The 12425-nt window shown below is 45.2% G+C and overlaps 1 protein-coding gene across 5 annotated transcripts in view; it reads left to right on the top strand.

Moving 5' to 3' along the window:
• The first annotated feature begins 443 nt into the window (after positions 1-443).
• LOC119965293 (F-box/LRR-repeat protein 3-like) overlaps positions 444-12425 on the top strand; it is a 33702-nt gene continuing 21720 nt past the window's right edge. The window contains exons 1-3 of one of the 5 annotated variants that reach the window (XM_038795829.1): positions 445-570; positions 10962-11027; positions 12047-12153. The gene's annotated coding sequence lies outside the window, so the exon portion shown is untranslated. Of the gene's footprint in view, positions 571-10961; positions 11028-12046; positions 12154-12230; positions 12253-12425 lie in introns of those variants that run through there. The other 4 variants (XM_038795832.1, XM_038795831.1, XM_038795833.1 and 1 more) reach the window with 4 other exon arrangements.

The following is a 12425-nucleotide window of genomic DNA, read 5'->3' as shown; positions in this document are numbered from 1 at the left end:
TTCAAACGTTTACTTCCAGGAAGATGATGGTTGACCCCCACAGGGGGGGGAAAAAAACCCGAGCCCACAGTGTAAATGAACGGAATGAATATTTCCTCCAGGAGGAAGAGACCGCCTCCTCTCCACCACTGTCGGAACATAAACTTAGTGTTACAGTCGCCACCTTCAGCCCGGGAACTTGACTACTCTGCTGTTGCACTATGGGATTGTAGTTTCCCAATTAGACGACAGATCCCATCGTGCACCCCGCTTCCCACTGCGCACCTCCAGCTACGTCATTCATGACCGTGTCTCAAGGGTCCCGAGCAGCCAGAACGTCTCCATTGGACAATCAATATGCCAATCATTACCAGACGGCCCATTGCGCCGGGCTTTCCGCCTTGATTGGTTCTTCGTTGATCAGTCGCAATCGTTTTTGTGCCCACCTGTGACGCAGGCGGGTTCGAACGCAGCTCTGATTGGCTAGTCGCCCCGTCAATCAGAGTGACTGACGTGGTGGAGGAGGAGGTATCTGGAAACAAGTGTTGAATGATATCTGAAAGGTGGCAAAGTGGCGCAGTAAACAGGACAGTAAGTCGGGAAACAATTTCCTTTATAAATCATCGTAATAATGAACCGGTTTAGCGTTGAGGGACGGGGAAGGAGGGGGGGTGTTGGTGTGATATATTTGGAAGTGCGTGTGGGGCCGGATCGTGGGGCCTGATCATGGGGCCTGGGCCTTGCGTACCTACAGAGCCCCGAACCGGCCGCGGTCGCTTAAAAAGCCGAATCAGACTCCGGGTTGAGAGACTTGAAGTTCCCCCGAAGGGATCGTTGCGCAGCGGCAAAGCCTGTGCGGGCGCTGATGAATCGGCGACTCACGTGAGCCGGTGTTTTTCTCTCTCCCTCCACTGGTTAAGCAACTGTCAACACTGCCAGGGTTGCCATGGTTACTCCAGATGTCAATCATTAGGTTTGTTCGAGGGAAAAGCTTAGTAAAGGTCGAATACGGTCCAGAATCACTAATCCCTCGTGCAAACCATTCTGACGCGCTTGTGCATACATCTCTTCTCCTGACTTAAAGCCTCCGTTGCTTCTTGGGGAGGCGAAACAATTTTAGTCTCCACATAGCTAGTCATTCCTGAATTATGTGGTTCCGTGAGCTTTCCTGACTATAGATCACCCGCTGAATAAAATGCCCTGACTATCACACATTGCAGTGTTAATGTAGGCCTATTTGTGACAATGATAAAGAATATTATTCTGGTCGCCGCATTATAGGAAGGATGTGGAAGCATTGGAAAGGGTGCAGAGGAGATTTACCAGGATGTTGCCTGGTATGGAGGGAAGATTTTATGAGGGAAGGCTGAGGGACTTGAGGCTGTTTTTGTTAGAGAGAAGAAGTTTAAGAGGTGGCTTAATTGAGGCATACAAGATTTTCAGAGGATTAGATAGGGTGGACAGTGAGAGCCTTTTTCCTCGGATGGTGATGTCTAGCATGAGGGGACATAGTTTTAAAATGAGGGGAGATAGATATAAGATAGATGTCAGAGGTAGATTCTTTACTCAGAGTATAGTAAGGGCGTGGAGTGCCCTGCCTGCAACAGTAGAGGACTCGCCAACACTAAGGGCATTCAAATGGTCATTGGATAAACATAGGGATATGTTTGATAAGGTTCCCCATGGTAGGCTTATGCAGAAAGTAAGGGGGCATGGGATAGTGGGAAATTTGGCCAGTTGGATAACAAACTGGCTAACCGATAGAAGACAGAGAGTGGTGGTGGATGGCAAATATTCAGCCTGGAGCCCAGTTATCAGTGGCGTACCGCAGGGATCAGTTCTGGGTCCTCTGCTGTTTGTGATTTTCATTAACGACTTGGATGAGGGAGTTGAAGGGTGGGTCAGTAAATTTGCAGATGATACGAAGATTGGTGGAGTTGTGGATAGTGAGGAGGGCTGTTGTTGGCTTCAAAGAGACATAGATAGAATGCAGAGCTGGGCTGAAAAGTGGCAGATGGAGTTTAACCCTGACAAGTGTGAGGTTGTCCATTTTGGAAGGACAAATCTGAATGCGGAATACAGGGTTAATGGTAGGGTTCTTGGCAATGTGGAGGAGCAGAGAGATCTTGGGGTCTATGTTCATAGTTCTTTGAAAGTTGCCACTCAAGAGGATAGAGCTGTGAAGAAGGCCTATGGTGTGCTAGCGTTCGTTAGCAGAGGGATTGAATTTAAGAGCCGTGAGGTGATGATGCAGCTGTACAAAACCTTGGTCAGGCCACATTTGGAGTACTGTGTGCAGTTCTGGTCACCTCATTTTAAGAAGGATGTGGAAGCTTTGGAAAAGGTGCAAAGGAGATTTACCAGGATGTTGCCTGGAATGGAGAGTAGGTCATACGAGGAAAGGTTGAGGGTGCTAGGCCTTTTCTCATTAGAACGGAGAAGGATGAGGGGCGACTTGATAGAGGTTTATAAGATGACTTTTTCCCCGGGTGGAACACACCATTACAAGGGGACATAAATTTAAGATAAATGGTGGACGATATAGAGGGGATGTCAGAGGTAGGTTCTTTACCCAGAGAGTAGTGGGGGCATGGAATGCACTGACTGTGGTAGTAGTTGAGTCGGAAAAGTTAGGGACCTTCAAGCGGCTATTGGATAGGTACTTGGATTAGGGTAGAATAATGGAGTGTAGGTTAACTTCTTAAGGGCAGCACGGTAGCATTGTGGATAGCACAATTGCTTCACAGCTCCAGGGTCCCAAGTTCGATTTCGACTTGGGTCACTGTCTGTGTGGAGTCTGCACATCCTCCCCGTGACTGCGTGGGTTTCCTCCGGGTACTCCGGTTTCCTCCCACAGTCCAAAGATGTGCAGGTTGGGTGGATTGGCCATGAAAAATTGTCCAAAATTCTATGATTAACCTAGGACAAAAGTTCGGCGCAACATCGTGGGCCGAAGGGCCTGTTCTGTGCTGTATTTCTCTATAAGGGAATAGTGTAGATGGGCTTTAGAGTGGTTTCACAGGTCAGCGCAACATCGAGGGCCGAAGGACCTGTACTGTGCTGTAATGTTCTATGTTCTATTATTGATTGCACTACTTTCTTAGCCCGTAGGCCAGCCTCTCTGGAATTTACGATCTGTAAAAGTAAAACCACTGCGCAGTGCCTACTTTTAAAGCTTTGCTTCGGATTGAGTCTAAACACCCTTGAATTGAATGTTGTGAAAACCAAATATTTCACCGTTGCCTTCTGGCATGCACTGTGCTTGGTTCCTTAGCACTGACTTCATTCAGTTTACTGGTCATTCTCATAGGCCAATTCAGATTTTGCACACCTTGGCATTCTGATTGACCCAAAATTCAACTTCAAATGCTCAACCCTCTTTATTCTTGCTGAACACCCATCCTCTACACTCATGAAAGTCAGCTTGTCCAGAATCACATCCCACATGAATGGCACAAAACCTGGGAGTATTATGAACTGTGAGGAGGAGAGTGACCAACGTCAGGAGGATATAGACATGCCGGTGGAATGGGTGAGCCATATGAACGAAATGTATGCAGATAAGTGTGAAATGGTACATTTTTGGTAGAAAGAATAAGGATAGGCATATACCTGAGGGTATATGTTGCAAGTGGCAGAGGAATTTGTAAAAGCAGTCCATAAAGCATATGTGATAAGGGGCTGTATAAATAGAGGTAGAGAGTACAAAAGCAAGGAAGTCTTGATGGACCTTTATAAAACCCTGGTTTATCCTCAACTGGATTGTGTCCAAATCTGGTCATCACACTTTTAGAAAGATATGAAGGTGTTGGAGAAGGTGAAGAGAAGATTTACGTGAATAATTCTGAGGACGAGAGACTTCAATTTTGAGGATAGATTGGAGAATTTGGGGCTGTTCTCCTCAGGAGAGAAGATTAAGAAGATATTTTATATCATGAGGAGTCTGGACAAAGCAGACTGGGTAGGTGGGGTGGTAAATGCAGAAGGATCATGAACCAGAGTACACTGGGATGAGGTATGACAAAGAGAGGATTATTGCACAAGTGATTAGGACCTGGAATGCACTACCTGAGATTGCGATGGATGCAGAATCAGTTATGGTTTTCAAAAGTGTATTGGATAATCACCTGGAGAGACAATTTGCAGTGAAAAGGCTTGAGAGATGAACAATCTGAGTTGCTCATGTGGAGAGCTGACATAGACAAGACGGGTCAAATGGCCGCTTGTGCTGGAACCATTCTGTGATTCTGTATATCGGTTAGACGGTCAGAACAGTACAGCACAGAACAGGCCCTTCGGCCCTCGATGTTGTGCCAAGCAAATGATCACCCTACTCAATCCCACGTATCCACCCTATACCCGTAACCCAACAACCCCCCCCCACCCCCTAACCTTACTTTTTAGGACACTACGGGCAATTTAGCATGGCCAATCCACCTAACCCGCACATCTTTGGACTGTGGGAGGAAACCGGAGCACCCGGAGGAAACCCACGCACACACGGGGAGGACGTGCAGACTCCGCACAGACAGTGACCCAGCCGGGAACCGAACCTGGGACCCTGGAGCTGTGAAGCATTTATGCTAACCACCATGCTACCGTGCTGCCCTAAATATCCTACCTCTTAATAATTAGAACAAGTCACCAAAAGGTTTTAAGGTTTTAACAAATGTTCAAAAGTAGGAAAGAGATGTAGAGAGGGTTAAGGTTGGAATTCCAGACCTTTGAACCTAGCAGCTGAAAGTACAGCCCCAATGGCAGATAAAAGAAAATAAATTGGAGGAAAGTTACGAACAAATAGGAAATGCAGCCCTGTTCTTCATATAGTTTCTGGCTGATCCATACTCCATTTACTCACCTTTGCTCAATTTCCATTGATATTATTTGTGAGCAAAAGATATTAGTCTTGAAATTTCAATTGACCTTCCATCTACAGCTCATGGGGAAAAGTTCCTGTCTACCTTTTACACTTTTAAATTGTCTACTTTTTAGTATTATGATTATGCCCCCCTACTTCCACCTCTCGTTTTGTGTTTCCCCACCAAAGGAAATCATTTCTCAGTCTGTATCCAAATGAATCCCTTTATAGTTTTATAGACTTCAATTTATTTTCCCTTTAATGCTTCTAAATTCAGAATTTAAAATCAAACTCGTGCAACCTGCCTTCTTCATTTAAACCTTTTATAGGTCCGACTATTATTCTGGTGAACCTATTTGCATGCCCCCTCCAAGGCAAATATATCCGTCCTGACATTTAGTGTCCAAAGCGGAACACAAATACTGAAGTTACTGACTAAAGCTCATCTGAAGCACAACGTTATATATTCGGCTCTGTTGAGGCCATCATTCCATGAGAGTTTTTGATTAAATTTTGTACCTGTGCACCGGATTTGCAATTTGAAACTTCATAGACAACCCCCCCGGGGTCCAGGATGATTTGCTTCCACATTAAGAACTCTCACAGGTGGGGCAGACAGTGATTAGAGGAGTGGGTTAGTGGAGTGTCTGGGTTGCCTCGCACACCTTTCGCTGTTGATGCTTGGCTTCAGCACGCTCTTGGCAATGAAACTCGAGGTGTTCAACTCCTTTCCAGGTGGTCTTCCCTCCACTTTGGGCCGTTTAGGGTCAAGGATTCCCAGGTGTCAGTGGGGATGTTGCACATTTTCAGGGCGGCTTTGAGGGATGTCCTTGAAGCATTTCCTCTGCCCTCGTTTGCCGCATCGAAGCTCTGAGTAGAGCACTTATTTCAGGGGTCTCGTGCCAGGCATGTGGCCTGCCGAGTGGAGCTGATCGAGTGCGGTCAATGCTTCGATGCTAGGAATGTTGACCTAAATGGGAGCACTGATGTTGGTGTACATATCCTGCCAGTAGATTTGCAGGATCTTGTGAAGGAAGCATTGGTAATAATAATAATAATGTGGTATAATAATAATTATGGTAATACTTCTCCAGGGTTTTGAGGTGCCTGCTGTATATAGTTCTCATCTCTGATCCATATCGGAGGGAGGGAATCACTACTGCACGAGACCATGAGGTTAGTGCTGGGTCTGAGGCCCTGGTCTTCAAAAACCCTTTCTCAGGCAACCGAAGACTGTACTGGCACACTGAAGGCACCGGTGAACCTCGTTAGCGATATCTGTGTGCCCTTGTTGATGGCAGTATGCTCCCAAGGTCTGGAAAATGTTTCACGTTGCCCAAGGCCTTGTTGTGGATTTTGATAACTGGGATGCAGTGCTGTATGGTGGTGGCAGGTTGGTAGAGAACCTTTGTCTTACGGATGTTTAGTTTAAGGCCCATGCTCTTGTGCGCTTCGGTGAAGATGTTGACAGTGGCTTGGAACTTGGCCTCTCCAAGTGTGCGCAGACATAAGCATCGTCTGTTTACTGTTGTTCAAGACAAAGATTGAACAGATTCCTGTTTGTTCTGTAGTTTAGCTCCACTGCAGCGGGAAGCTTGCTGAGGACGACATGGAGCATTGCAGCAAGTAAGATCGAGAAGAGCATTGGTGCAACAAGACAGCTTTGCTTGGCCCCAGTCCAAATGTGAATTTGGTCTGTGGTGGATCGGTTGGTCAGGATCACGACTTGCATGTCATCATGGAAAAGGTGGTGACAAACTTTTAGGTGCAGGCAAAATGGAGGAGGATACCCCATAATCCCACATGGCTGACACTGTTGAAGGTCTTTGTGAGACCAAAGAAGGCTATGTACAAGTGTTGGTAATATTGCCTGCATTTCTCTATTTCCTCCACAGTGAAAATCATGTCCATTGTGCCCCTTAGTGGGTGGAATCCACATTGAGACTCTGGGAGGAGCTCTTTAGCCACAGGGAGAAGTCAATTAAGGAGGACTCTTGCGATTACCTTCCCTGTGGCCAACCATATTTTAGTGCTTCGGTGGGGATTCCATCTGCTCCTGATGCTTTTTTGGTTCTTTAGCTGTGTATGGCTTTTTCTACCTCTTGCCAGATTGGGATTGTCTTGAGATGGTGGGGGTAAGCATGTTGTGGGATGGAATCGAACACACTTGCGTTGAACACAATCTAGGTTAAGTAGGGCATTGAAGTGCTCGTTAGCAGGTACTGACTGCCTCTCTATTCTTGATGAGCACCTATCAGTTATTGGCCAGCCTTGTGTGCTTGGGACGTAGGTGGTCTTGTCTGCACCAAAGAAATCTTGCACTTCATGGTTGTCTGCTAACTGCTGGATCTCCTGTGCCTTCTCCTCCCACCATGTGTTCTTTAGGTTGCAAGTTTTTTTTCTCCTGGGCCTGTACAGCTGCTTTCTTGCTTCCGAGTTGGGTTGCTGTTACAGGTTCAATAAAGTGTTGCACTTGTAGCTCATCAGCTCCTTGATATCCAGGTCATTCTCATCGAAGAAGTCTTGTTGTTTCATGGTCGAGTGACCAAGCTCCTCTTTGCAGGTGCTGATTATGGAGGCTTTGAGGCCAGATCAGGCTGTGTTCTGTGTCTCTCGGTCACTGGGAGTCGTAAGGATGGCAGTGAGTCACTGGTTGAATAGAGCTTTCTTATCAGGATCTTTGAGTGCCTCAGCGTTGATTTTACTGTGGCATTGTTTCTGTTGCCTTCACTGTTTTGGGGCTACATTGTTGTTGATCATAGGAGCAGATTGGAAGGTGGTCCATCCAGAAGTCGTAGGCTCCTGTCATGACACAAGTCATACACACGTTCTTGCAGTCCCTGGCTCAGACGATGACGTAGTCAAGCAGGTGCCAGTGCTTAGGGTGAGGGTGTTGCCATGATGCCTTGTAATTGTCTCTGTGACGGAACAAGTTGGTGGTTATGACAAGGCTGTGTTTTAGGCATTTTGCCAGGAACAGGGTACCATTGATGTTGGATTTCCCTACCCCCTCGCTGCAATATTTAACCTCCTCAGCCCTGGGTCCTTTCCAACTCGAGTTGCCAAGGAGGATCAGCTTGTCTGTCGCCTGTTGGGACTCGGGCCAAGGGATGTTAGAGGCAGGAGTAAAATTCCTCTTGGACCTGTCTGTAGTTTTTGATTGCTTTTTGTACCAGTGTACCAGATTTGTAATTTGCATATGCAAACAACAAAACTGCTTTGCTCCTCACCTGAGAAAATATTTCTGGGTGATTTTTCTGTGTCCAAAATGGATAACCTTCTCAGCCTAAAATATGCACAAGGACTCTGCTCCGACAGTTCTCTTGTGGCAAAGAGTTCCAAAGACACTGCACCCTTTGGTCACCCCTTTATTCTGAGACTATGCCCTCTCCCGTGAAGGAAAAACATCCTCTCAGCAATTACTTTGTCAAGAATCCTAAATGTTTCAATGAGATCACTTCGAAATTCTTATAAATTCCAATGAGTAGAGTCCCAATCTGTTTAACCTTTGTTCATAATACAATTCCTTCATACTGGGGCTCTGAACCGCCTTCAATGAAATAATAGATGCGATTCTCTTACCTCGGTGCACTCACAATAGAGCACGACGTGGCCGCAGAATCCCGGGAGAGCCCTCCAGCGGGCCATCCAGCTGCCTCCGTGCCTTTGTGGGACTAACCAAACTTCTGTGAAACATTGGAGTTGGAACTCCGCCCAAGAGGGGCGAGACCAAACAACGCTCACGGAAATAGGTCTTAAACCTACTGAAGACCTACCTGTCCAATATCCTTCAATTCTCCGTCCTCCTTGCAGCCGGACGCCGATCAGCACTGGTCCACACAAACGTGTACCAGGCGGAATGGCACCCGGGGATTTATCTGGGCCATCGGAGACCCCTGGGATTGTCAGGGTGATCAGAGTAAGTCCAGGGTGGCCGTCTGCCTGGAGAGTGGGCACCCTGGCACTGCCAGGGTGCCTGAGTGGCACTGCCAAGCTGGCTGGAGCAATGCCCAAGTGCCAGGGTGCCAGTACAAGGATGCCTGGGTGCCAGGAGGCGTGTCCACAGTTGGGGGTGGGGGGCTGTGAGGTAGTGTTGTGAATTGCGCTTTCACGTATCTGATCGTCAGTCCAGAAGTAAAACACTCGAACACGTCAGTAACGAATATTCGTTTATTTACGGCCGGGACAAATCTCTAAGCAGTCGGGTAACCACCTTCGAGAAGTGCCAAAATCCCAGAATAAGGACGGTATTTTTATACATCTTACAGCTTAGGGGTGGTCCCCTTAAATTCCTAGATACACCTATGATTTGGCAAGGATCCAGAACATGTACATATATGGAATTATTCTTCGAGGTCGGGAGGTTATTTTTGACATAATCATTAGCACAAGTCACTATCAATATTAATACAAAGGTTTTTGTATCCCATGGCCATCTGGCTTATCTCATTCCAAGGCCCTTCCTTTTACATTTCAATGTTTATTTGTTCCAACTGGTCAAACAAGCTTAATTACGTTATCTCTGCAATAAAGTAACGGTTCCCATTCATTCCATTCTTTGACTTTTTGACCTCTCTGCTTTCACAGATGCGGGTCAGAACATTAATTAGTACCAATGCCACACTCCCTATATTCCATCCCTTGACCTGTTGACATCTCTTTCACAGAGCTTTTCAGAACTGTTATATTAACCCTATCAGCGAAGTTCCAAATGAAATCCACTTCTACAGTGTCCATGTGTGTGGGGGGCGACATTGCCCATGCTGGGGCATGTAAGCTCACTTAGAGATTGGGCCACCCTTGTGTAATGTGCCTTTGTAAAGACAGCCTGGAGAGAGATGCAGTGGTATTTATCGAGGTTAACCCGAGCAGCTCTTTAACACAAGAATATGCTCTGCTGTCTGTTCCCAGGGATGCACACCAAGACAACCGTTAACTGCCACTGGAGGATCATCAACTGGGTGAAAGATGCTCTTTAGTCTTCCTGAAACTTGTTGATCTTAAAGTGCAAAGAATGGTCCTTGGGCAAATTTTGCAGACTGGAACATTCCAAAGTCCAGGAATACATGCTGAGGAACGCACTCAAACTTGGGGCTGCCACTGCTGCCAGAGCACAATGTGAAAAGACCACTGTGCAAGGCCTTTCAGCCAATGTACACCAAGGGCTGGTAATAGTGTAATATTCCTCAGATGGTGTGCTCAACCCTAACCATATGTAACTGCATTTTTCTTTTATTCATTTACGGGATGTGGGCATTGCTGGTAGGCCAGCATTTATTGCCCATCCCTAGTTGCCCTTCAGAAGGTGGTGATGAGCTGCCTTCTGGAACTGCTGCAGTCCTTGAAGTGTAGGTGCACCCACTGTGCTGTTAGGGAGGGAGTTCCAGGATTTTGTCCCATCGACAGAGAAGGAACGGCAATATATTTCCAAGTCAGGATGGGGAGTGACTTGGAGGGGAACCTCAAGCTGGTGGGGTTCCCAGGTATCTGCTGCTCTTGTTTTCCAGCTGGTAATGGTCGTGGATTTGGAAGGTGCTATCTAAGGAACCTTGGTGAGTTACAGCAGTTCATCTTGTAGATGGTACACACGGCTGACACTGTTCGTCGGTGGTGGAGGGTTTGAATGTTTGTGGAAGCAGGTTCAAGTGGACTGCTTTGTCCTGGATGGTGTCAAGCTTCTTAAATGTTATTGGAACTGCACTCATCCAGACATCTCATTCATGATATTTGAACCTTTGTCCTCTGTACAACTTGCTTAAAGCAGAGACAATTGCGTATTTTTGGTGGGTCATGTCTCATTTTCAAAGCTTGAGAGAAATTTCTGAATATATCTTAATTAGTGATCCAAAAATGGGATATTTTGATAATGTTCTAATGGATATAGAATTTTTAATATTTGACTCATTGGCAATCTAAATGTAAATATTTTGTAAATGCAGAAGTTTGAAAAGGAACTGAAAACGTGTGTGTCCCTGTTGCAATATTGCTGGTGGCACGGATTTATAATATTAGGAATGGGGTTGTGGGGATAGAAATTTATGCTATCTCTGTAACCAGTTATTAATGTTTATAGTTGTTGGGGATGTAATTTCCTGACATTTCTAACTTTAATCCCTGCTGACAGAATTTTCAAGATGGGCGAAAATCTTCTGGAGAAAATTGAAAGCTTCGTCACATAAAGACCCGGGAGGTATTAAGCACTTTCATAACAGTCCACCCTTAAATACAAGTGATGTAGTTTCTAATCTTATTAGGTGTTATTAACAACATAAACCATGGGCGGGATTCTCCGTTTCTGAGACTGTGTTGACTCCAACGCAGGATTTGTGGACTTTCACGACAGCAAAACCCGTGCCAAAACCGGATGTAGTCCCATATATTTTTGAATACTGAGTTTATTTCACTTCCAAGTGCAGTTTATACTTGTAGAATTTATTCTTCCTGCTTTATTTCTGACATAAATCCTGTATGAATTGGTTTTGCTGTGGATTTTCATTTATATTACCTTGCCTGTTGTTACTTAAATGGCACATTTTCAACAAAATGAAGTATATGTACATATTTGTACATGGATTTAGATTTAAAATTATGGTTTATTTACAGCCTTAATTTTTGCCGAAGGAAAAATTGTTGGAATTCCGCAGATGGTGACTTTCGCATGTCCTATGCTAAATTCCAAGCTTTGAAATAACTTTTTTACCTTTGGCGTTCTTTTGCTAACCTACTTACTTGAAGTTAATCTGTGCAATTATACTTTGTAATTGCAAGTCAAAGGTAAATTCATGTTTACAACTTTATTTAATGCTTCTTGATGTGGTGCTGTTTTTGAGTTGAGAAACACCCACAGATGTTCAGTAAAGATATAAATTTGTCAACTCTGTTTAAAATTTAGAAAAACATTCTAATTTTAGAAAAAAGTAATCACTGCAAACCGCGTGCCTGCTGAAGGAGTGAAAAATGCACAAATTGCTGACAGTTATAATGGTGCTGAACACTTTTTCATAGCAGATACAGTGCATAAGGAGGCCATTCGGCCCATTGAGTCTGCACTGGCCAGGATTTCAGGATTTTCTGCTGATAATCTCATTGGTTGTCATCTTCTTATTCTTAAAAGGAATATAAAAATGTATACTGTTACTTATATCATATTCTAGTGTAAGGGCCACCCTGTTGATTCCCTTATTTCCCCTTTATTTTTGTTGTTAACAGTTTTGATCCATGGACTCTTAATGGACATGCATCGTAAAGTAAAGCAGCAGAGAGAATGAGGAATTCAAGAAATTGCAACATTGTTTTTGATGCTCGTGGTTGAACAGGTGAACTCAGACTTTTTGGCATCCGAGAGATGGAGTGGTACTGGATTCAATTGGTTGGCTGCTGGCCAATAAATTGCCCACAAAGCTGTATTCTGCCCGGTAATAGGTGGTGATTGGATCTTACTTGAGTGGAACGATTTTCAGACACCTCTCTCTCTCTCTCTCTGCCTGTCTCTCTCTCTCTCTGCCTGTCTCTCTCTCTCTCTGCCTGTCTCTCTCTCTCTCTGCCTGTCTCTCTCTCTCTCTGCCATCTCTCTCTCTCTCTCTCTCTG

This window comes from Scyliorhinus canicula, chromosome 4, assembly GCF_902713615.1.
Source record: "Scyliorhinus canicula chromosome 4, sScyCan1.1, whole genome shotgun sequence".
NCBI lineage: Eukaryota > Metazoa > Chordata > Chondrichthyes > Carcharhiniformes > Scyliorhinidae > Scyliorhinus > Scyliorhinus canicula.
This window is presented reverse-complemented; position numbering and strand designations above follow the sequence as displayed.